We start from the raw sequence: 9829 nt of genomic DNA, 5'->3' as shown, positions 1-9829 counted from the left end.
TTTTCTTAGAGCCATTCATATCTCAACTTATTTTTCACTTCAGCATCATTAAGTTATTACCCATTTCTATAAATCTCAATTTTTAAAAAAATGATCTTATACTTTGAAAATGGTAGAAAATAATAATTTTTTTTAAAAGAAAATGTTAAGAAAATAAAAATTTAATTTCCAAAACAAATTGGAAATAAATATTAATTGATGGATGTATTTCAACCCACCTGATTTTTTCTGTGAATTGACTTGATGTGGTACTTTAATGCCAAGCTTAAGAATTTTGCAGATAATTGACTTCAGAATACCAAAGTGCAAATTTTAATATTGTAGTTAACCTATAAAAGATTTAATATTGTAGCTACCCTTACGCGAGAAAGCTATGGCTAAACACACATTTTAAGTAAACTGTTTGTACTGGTATCTCAAATGAAACACTGAAGATTTTTCTTAATCTATTAAAAAAATAAAAGTATAACGCAAGCTATTTTTGACCTCAATTGATTTAGTTTCAGCACCTCAATATAAAAATGTTGTCTTTATTAGAACTTGTACGTTTACCAAAAATAGCCTCGGAAAAATGAAATTTATTTAGTGTGAGGAAATAGCAAAATGAACACATTCAGGTGAATGGAACAGAATTATATCGTTTGTTTTATGCAATCTCTTGCCACTGCCAGACATCATCAGTATTTACAGTAGGGCTCCGATTATTTGCAGCATTTAGAGATCAAAAATTATATTGCTTCCTGATTCATCATTGATTTTTGTTTAAAAAAAGGAGTGTAACTGAATACCCTCTTAAAGTTTGCATTTTTTTCTTTTACCATTTATTGATTCTGATATTTAGAAGCAGAACAAAGTTTTTTGTTGTATGCTGAAAATATATACACATGTACATGGTGCATAGCATTTTTAAAAAGTTCTTATTTTCGATTTTTAAAAGCCCTTATAGGTGCTTTTTTCATGGCGCGTTTTTAAAAAGTGCTTAACTTTCCCTTTTCGAAAAGATTTTTTTTCTCTACCATGTTGATTTTCACTGCATATTATGAAAAAGCGTGGTTTTCTCATTGTTCTATTCAATATTTTCACAATTCATGGCATTCAAACAAGATCCATTTCGGCGTACCGTCGTTCTGTAGCGTATGAAAGGGCAAATCATTTTACGTTAGATTAAATACTCGAGAGTTCGCACGTGCATCTACCGAGCTGGGTTCGGTCAGATTCTTGCACTCTCGTGTGCAACTCCGCTGAATTTTGCAAGATATTCTCGATTTTAGGCTTCATTTTCCATCCTCTGAAATCGAACCAAAAAATCTTTCGATGTTGGCTAATATAATCAAGAGAAGAGTTCTTTGTCTGAAATTCTGAAAAATCTTTAAGATCGTGTAAAATCTTTGAAAGTTATTTTGCATTTCGTTAATGTATATAGTGCTTAAAAAGTACTTAAAAGGTGCTTTTTTGTGTTGAAAGATTTGGCTACACACCCTGATGTATGAATACATAAAATTTTTCATGTTATCTCCTTAAAATAATTTTTTTTAATGTTTTCTCCTACTTTTCATTTTTATCTGTGATGCCCTTTCCACCCAATTCTGCGGATAATCAGAGTTCTACTGTATTTCGAAAGATCAGATTTGCCCAAATAAAAAAAATGTGCATTTGTACCTCATCAACATCATTAGAGAAGTTATAAAGAAAAAAAGAATGAGTGTTTAGCTAATTAGTCAGTTTATGTGAAAGCATTGAAAGTTAAGTAGAGCAATGCAGTTTTTATGTTGAGGAAAGAGATGAAGCTATTATTTCATGAACAGTAGCAGGGTTGCCCCTCAAATATGGACAAAAAATTGTGTTTTCCCAGTCAGTGGCGTACGCAGAATTTTTTCAAGGGGGTGTTCATAATTTTCTGAAATTACTAAAAGAAATTCGAGTATGTAATAAAGCACTATTATTTCCCTAATTTAGACAGCTAACAATTTTGACTTTTTATTTAGACAGCATTGTTTAGTTAAATTTTGATTTTATTTTTTAAGTTTAAGAACATAATGTAATATCTTCTCGCATGTAATATCTTCTGAAAAAAGTCCAGTGTCCTATGGGTGGGAAGTAACACTTTGAGGGCCACTTTCACATTCATCAGATTTTGTTATGCTAGAAACGTTTTCTTCAACGGAAGTATAACATTTCTGTTCAATAGAAAAACTTACATTGGTACCAGATGCTGTCACCTCACTAATTTCAGGTCGTGATTTTTTCTCAAAATGATTAAAAATCGTTAAATTCTTGCGTTTTGGCATCCTAAAGATCCAAGAACAGCAAATATATACATATATTTATTGGCATAGAAATATCCGCTATGCTACGATCTCAAAGTTTCGAGCTGGAATGAATAACTTCAAGGAGCACAGTATCTCCAATGGTATTGTTACTGATTTCTTCATTAATCGAAATAGTGACGGGTTCGGCGACTGAATTAACTTTTTGTTAAGACAAAACGTAACAGATTTAGCGACGAGCTCCGAAAGACAAGCGGCAGTGATAACTCTTAGTCTGACTAACTAACTCCACTGTACTCCGTTACCCCTTTTATATAATTTTTCACCGCATTTCCAAGATTCTCGAATTGTCTCAAACACGACAGAACGTCTAGGATTCCAGAATCATCGCGTAAAGACCTCGCTAATGACTGCCAGTCTCGAAAACTATCGCGACTGGCAGGACAGAAAGGAACCAGCCCGTAACACGCGAATTTGGTTTCAAAAGTACAACTCTATTATAGTAAGTGTTTTTTCAGTGAGAAATACCGTGTAAAAAAAGTAGGCATAACGCAAATAAAAATATATAGTCTTAAAAAATAATAGCCCGCATAATTTCTACTAAAATTTTTATTTTTGCCATTTTGTCTGAGCTCAAGGGGGGTGTTTAAACCCCTCCCTTGCGTACGCCCCTGTTCCCAAAACACAATATATTAAGAGGAAATCACTGAAGCTCTTGTATTGGGCTAACTATATTAGTTATAATTGCTGAAAAAGGAAGAGCTGAACACACTTAAAATAAATAATGCTATAGTAAATGAAATAGCAACGTTAAATATTGCACTCTGAGTGGTTACCTTTTTTTAAAAGACAAAACTTCCCAGTTTCTAAAGAAAAACTTTTCCTCCCATGGGAGTATCAACCCTGAACAGCTAGGAATTCAAGGGTGGGCTTGAAAATAGATTCAGAAAGTTTCTACATCATTCCTTCACATTTGACAATATTATGAGCCCCCATCTACTACTAAAATTCTTACTACATAAGGTTGTTCTTTTCTGGTGGATGCATAGCATTTTATAAGATAAAAATTATAACTAGTTTTTTAAATTTTGAGTTTCCTTTTTCCTGGTTTGTGGCATCCCTAGCATTATAAGTTTGAAATAATATGTTTGTACCCGAGATAAACTGGGAAATAACAGTGATATCAGAAATATTGACTAATAGATTGGAATGTGGCAATCATTATGAAAGACAATGACAAACAGCAATATACATGTTAAGGACATTTATCTTTAGAAAATCCATGCAAAGGCGGGAACAACTAACAGTCTCTCATAAGCTATTATAACAATTATAGCATAAAAGGTAAAACTTGCAACAGCAAACTCCATATATGTAACGTGTTTATAAAAATTTCATTTATCTGTAAAATTTGGTGATTTTTTTCCTTAAAATCTATGCCCGATAAAATATGGAACTATCTAAGAAAACGAGGGCATTTTAAGTATTTACGGTCAGCAAAAATAAGAAAGGAAATTCCGGACACTTTTCACTGAAATGATTCAAATATTTCAGTTGAATATATTATTCTTAAGAAAAATAAACTTGCATTTTGTAAAAAGCCTGATATAAAATTTCCAACTTCAGCATAAGCACATTACTGTCAAATTGAATAAAACATGATTCATGTAATCCTGAAAAAAAATTGGCAGATTAAAAAGTATATTCATTGAAAGAGTAAAGTATAAATATACATTGTTTTCACATCCAATTGCAGGCACAACTGACAAATATTTTGAAATTACAAAATCAAAAATGAGTGATCCAGCTTTCTTATTTTTGCCAACTCCATACACATATGCCATTTATTTACACTAAAAAACAGGTAACAAGATACAATTTTAGTTAAAATGCATGAAGGATATTTTCATGCAAAAACAACCATTTTTATGATTCTTCAAAAAGCAACTATGTGTTTCAATGACATAAAAAGCTTCGTCCTGGTGTCTAATTATGCATGCAAAATTTGCATATGGGCATTTCGTGAAACAGCATCATTTTTAGCCTTTCTTTGTAAACTTTATGTAAAATATAGTTTGTTTTTTTTGAACTTGGCCTTGATAATAGTTTTTTTTGAACTTGATAAAAGTTTGCAGGCAAGTGAAGCAATTAGTTTCAGATCCAGCTCCATTTATCCATTTTATAAAATGTAATAAGGAAAAAAAATCTCATTCAGGCATTGAAATTTAGATAATATTTTCTAATTGTTATTATTTTAGATATTTTTTAAAAAAAAAGATTTTTAAAAACAAAGTGATATTTGTTACATTCAATACTGAAAATATATTTCTGTTAAACTAAACAATATATATGATATTTAAAAATTAATAAATATAATAAGTTATATAATAAAATATAATACTTTTTAAAATATTTAAAAATACATAAAAACATTTAAAAATTTTCTTTATTAGTTTTAACTAAAACATTTTCTGTGCTTATTGTTAATGTTTAATAGCATTGATTTTAAGTTTCAATGATCATACTTCATGCTTATCCTATTAGTTCATCATATGTTTCAATTCTAAATAGCATTTAAAAATAATCTGCTCATATACGTAGAAACTAGTGAGCAGAAAATTCAGATTCTTTTTCAACATTGACAATTTTTAACTTAATTGTGAATCTCTCTATGCTAAAAAAACACTCTGTGTTCAACATAACTGTGCAAACACCGTAAGACATAGAAGGTGTGTAGAAAAATGTACAATGGAATATTCATTTAATAATTAGATTAACTTGTTAACAAGTTAATCTAATTACTGAATAAATTGTTAAACTTGTAAGGGAAAAAAACTATGTCAAAAATGATGCTATTTTTGAAAATGTCCATCAGGCGATAAAAATCTTAATATGACAAGGGTGATTATTGGAGCTAAAATGTATTATCCAAAATATATTTAGTCCCCAACTTGTAATATTATTGACTGAATCTATATACACAATGTATAGTTTCAACACACAACAATAACTTTTCATATGAAAATTAGATAAAAATGAAATAAGATGAAACATTAACAATTTTCTTTGAAACATTATTTGAGGAACAATTTGCTTTCAAAACAGTTTTACAAAAGTATAGCATAACATTAAATTGATCAAATACAAATCAAGATATTCACAATACATATATAATAAAACAACCAAAATTAAAACATAACATTATAACATGTTTATTTTCTAAACACAGATTGCACAATAGATTTTTAATAGAATAACATGATAATTTTATTCCAAACATTAATATTTAACAATACAATAAATAGTAATGATTTCAACAACATTTCTAAATTTTTCTTTTCTTACATTTACAACAATGATTAGAATTTTTATATTAAATTATAAACCTTCAACTGAATCTGTATATAAACTCCCATAACATACATATTGATATCAGATATTTTTAAAATATTTGAAAACATGACTAGTGGAGCCTTTTAATCAGTATATAAAAGACCAGAAAATATTACAATACAGATTATTCTACCAGTTTTTTTTATTTACATTAAAAGAAACATTAAAAAAAAATTGTTTCATTATGCTTGGGTAGTGTTGCTATTTTATCAATTTTTCCCACAAGTATACAATCATTCAATGGCATCACTGATTTAAAAGATAAAACCTTTTTAAGTCCAGATATGTAAAAGGGAAAAAATATTTAAAAGTTGGGTACTGATAAATTTTTTTTCTAGCTTTAAAACGATGTATTATTTAAAAACATATTATTTTGATATATAACACATTAAACTTAATATTCAATAAAAAAATAGGAACAAATTCAGAATATAAACAAAATTAATATAACCATAAATTATACCTTTCGCTTTTATCAATCCTTTTTTTTTATCATGTTATGCTACCAAACAATTATAATTCACTATTTATATTCTGAACGAATATCTTATTTTTGGCACAATCAGTGAAAATTTTTGGCATGGTGTATATTACGTAACTAATAAGTAAGGAGTTAAAAAGTAATTTGAAGAAGAGAAAGGGAAAAGAAATCTAGAGGAGAAGAAAAGTAAATTACTTCTGAGAGTGTGATCCAAGACAATGGTAATTACAAAATAGCATTATGTAAACATTGTTCACTATATTTAAATTTATGATATCTCCATTTAGATAAGAAAATATTCAAGTAATGTTATTTATACATTTCAGATTAAAATGATAAGCTCAGTTATCATTAAAATAAGAAAATCTTCCAAACAAAAGCTTAGTTTTTTTTAAAAAAAGAAAATAAAATAAATTACAAAGAAATTATACATTAAAAAAAAATTATATATATATATTATATATATATATATATATATATATATATATATATATATATATATATATATATATATATATATATAATGTATTTAGACTTCATTACTGTTAAAATATCTCAATTTAAATAAATATTATATAAAATTTCTTCGCAGAAATATTTTTTTAATGTTATCTATAAAACAAACTTTACTTTGATAAAAATGGAATAAACAAGTCGTGAGAATAGCACCAAGTCATAAAAATAAATGTCTTGATAGAATAATAAAGCTATGATAATATCGCCAACAGCACCACCATGAGCCATTTGTGGTTGAATATGAATGGAAATGAAATTTATCATTTCTAAAACAGCTGTACAATTACCTAACCTTTAGAGAATAACAATACACAGTTTAGCAAAATCTAACAGTTTTATAAACTAATGCAAAATGGAAAGGAGAAAAATCCTTGGAACATTTCAAGGTAGAGGAACCAGTTCTTATATTAAAAAAAATAATCATAGATAAAAAAGAGGATAAAACTTTATTAATTTATTTTGTAAATGGTACCACGAAAAAAATAAGTCATTTATTAAGTTCTTAAGAATTCATATAAAATTTAAAAAAAAAAAACCTACTTAAACAATGCTTACATTAATTAAACATATGTTTTAGGACAGTTTTTTTTCAAGACAATGACACCACAAATGTTTTTATTTTTATATTCGCACAGTGTTAACAATTATTTTTCAAAAAAGATTTTTTTTCTTCAATGCTTTGAAAACAATTTTTCAAAAACATACGCGTCTCATGATGACCCGGAGCTTTTGAGGCCATTATTTGAAAAGTTTATGTTTAATGGTTGTTTATTGTTTATCGGTTAATTTTTGGAGGATTAAATTTCTAATTATCACCCGACATCATTATTTTCATTTCATAATAACTCTTTTATACAGATTTTGAATATTTCTGTCAGAAAATTTAACTACAAGAAAAAAGTTAAAATCTTACAATTCATTATTTTTACAAATTTAAGGAGCACTCCAACTGAATGTGGTTTGATCGTTCTACTTTAAATGCACCAATGAAATTCCCCTATTTCTAAATGTATATTTTACATGAATTTTTATTTTAATGAAAAAGAGACAAAAAATAGTGTCAGTACAGCGTTAGAAAATATTTTGTATTAAAATGGAAAGTTTGTTTTAAAAACATTTGAATTCTACACAAAATTGTTTATTTATAACAAAAAGAGAAGGAAAGAATATCTCTTAAGATGAAAACCAATTAAACTTTTCAGTTTGTTTTTAAATTGTGTTGTGAGAACAGTTTAGAGAGCTCTTTGTTGGGAACTATCAACATTAATGAGTGTCTTTGTATATTTTAGACACTTAATTAAAAAGATTGAAGTACTTAACACAGCATCATCAGATGCTCAACCCTGTTTATGTATTTTATTCAACTGTTTTTATGATTGTAGGTGTCAGAGTTAACTTAAAAAGTCTTTACTTAAAAAATTATGGGTAAAAAAGCTGAACAAAACCTTGAAAAATCTCTATTTTTACAATTTTTATATCATTTGGAAAAGAAAATACAATTCATAAACATTACAAATCTATAATACTACAAAATCAAAAATTAATCTCATTATCAATCTATAATTATCATGACTAGAATGAAAGGAAATTTTTATAATAAGATATTTAAAAAGGAAGACGTTTCTTTGAAGCACACATATATTCAAACTCCTTTATAACAAGATTAGGGAAGTTATTAAAAATAAAATCTAAAATGTGAAAAAATGAATTAGAAACTATTTAAAATTATTTAGCTTTTATCATTTTTTATTTAAGTTAAAAATAAGAACGGTAGAGTTTTGTTTGTGATTAAACTGTGTACCTTACCACAGCTAATATTTAGCACACGACAGTTATAGTATGAAATACATTATACCTTATTCAATGCCAAGAATTTTTAAGGCTCCAATGGTTGTATAATTAATGACAAGACGTATCAGAAATCTCACATTATTTTTCATTGGTTATTAACATTTTTAAGCTTTTTTAATTTTAAGCTTTTTTAAAACTCTTTTAATGCGAATGAAATTTCCACAAACAATTATTTAATTTCTTTAAGACAATTTCAATTTTGATAGAAGATTAAGAAAAACTCGTCAAAAATTTCCTAGTAAAACACAGGATGTTATCAAATCAGGCTTTGCAATAAACGTGTTGGATGATATATAATGAAAGATGAGATGGATGATATATAATGTTACATAATGAGGAATCTCCCATGCAATAAAAAAATTAATGTAAGCTATAAAAAAATTCAAATTTGAGATTTTTATATGCGAGGCATTTTTGAAAAAAGCAAAGTTTTTTTTTCTTCTAAAATTAATTTTTATTTTGTCAGTTTTCTTAATGTCCCTTTTAACATAGAAAGCATTAGCAATGCTCAGAAAAATAGCTGTCAAAACGTTTTTCTCAAAATCTAACATGAAGCACTTATGCTCATTTTTTCAATTGCATGGCAGAAATTAAGTCTTTGGTCAGGAGGAAAACAGTTATGAAAACGAAAAGAACATTTTAATGTAAATAATAATAAGAAAAAAAAACCCATAGGTATAGAATATTTTCTTGTAAAAATATACAATATTATAAGCAAAGCGTTTTAAAGCAACTTAGTCAGAGCACTATTATTTTAAATGATTTTGATAATGAGAAGGGATCAAATAAAACAAAAATGATAGGTAGGAAAAAAATATATAAAATAAAATCTTAAAAAAAAACTATGGTAAATTCAAAATTACTTTAAAAATTCAAATTAGGTATCAAATATTGAAACTAGTGGGAAATTTTCTTTTTAAAAATATTAGAGGATGAATTCCCAAAAAGCTACCTCTTTAACAAAAAGAAGAAAAAAAAGGTATTTTTAAAAGAATACGGGAAAAGAATTTATAAAATTATGAAAAATATAAGACTCTAATACTTTTCTTGGCATTATATCTGTAATGCAAGAAAATAGGCAGAAAAAATGTGCCAAAAAAAGAAGTTTATATATATATGTATGTAGCATTGTCTTTTATTTTAATTTACAGTATCCGCTGCAATTTAAAATTGTTTTCTGGAGAATACATGTTAAATTTATTCTAACAATTTTGTTCATTAGGCAAAATTTGTTTTAAATTGCATGAACAGTAGAACCCTAATTATCTGTCATCCATAGTACAAAAGGGTAAAATGGAAAACAAAAATCATCTAAAATTTT

Source organism: Parasteatoda tepidariorum, chromosome 10 (genome assembly GCF_982258835.1).
Source record: "Parasteatoda tepidariorum strain Cologne lab strain chromosome 10, Ptep-v5.0, whole genome shotgun sequence".
NCBI classification, from domain to species: domain Eukaryota; kingdom Metazoa; phylum Arthropoda; class Arachnida; order Araneae; family Theridiidae; genus Parasteatoda; species Parasteatoda tepidariorum.
This window is presented reverse-complemented; position numbering follows the sequence as displayed.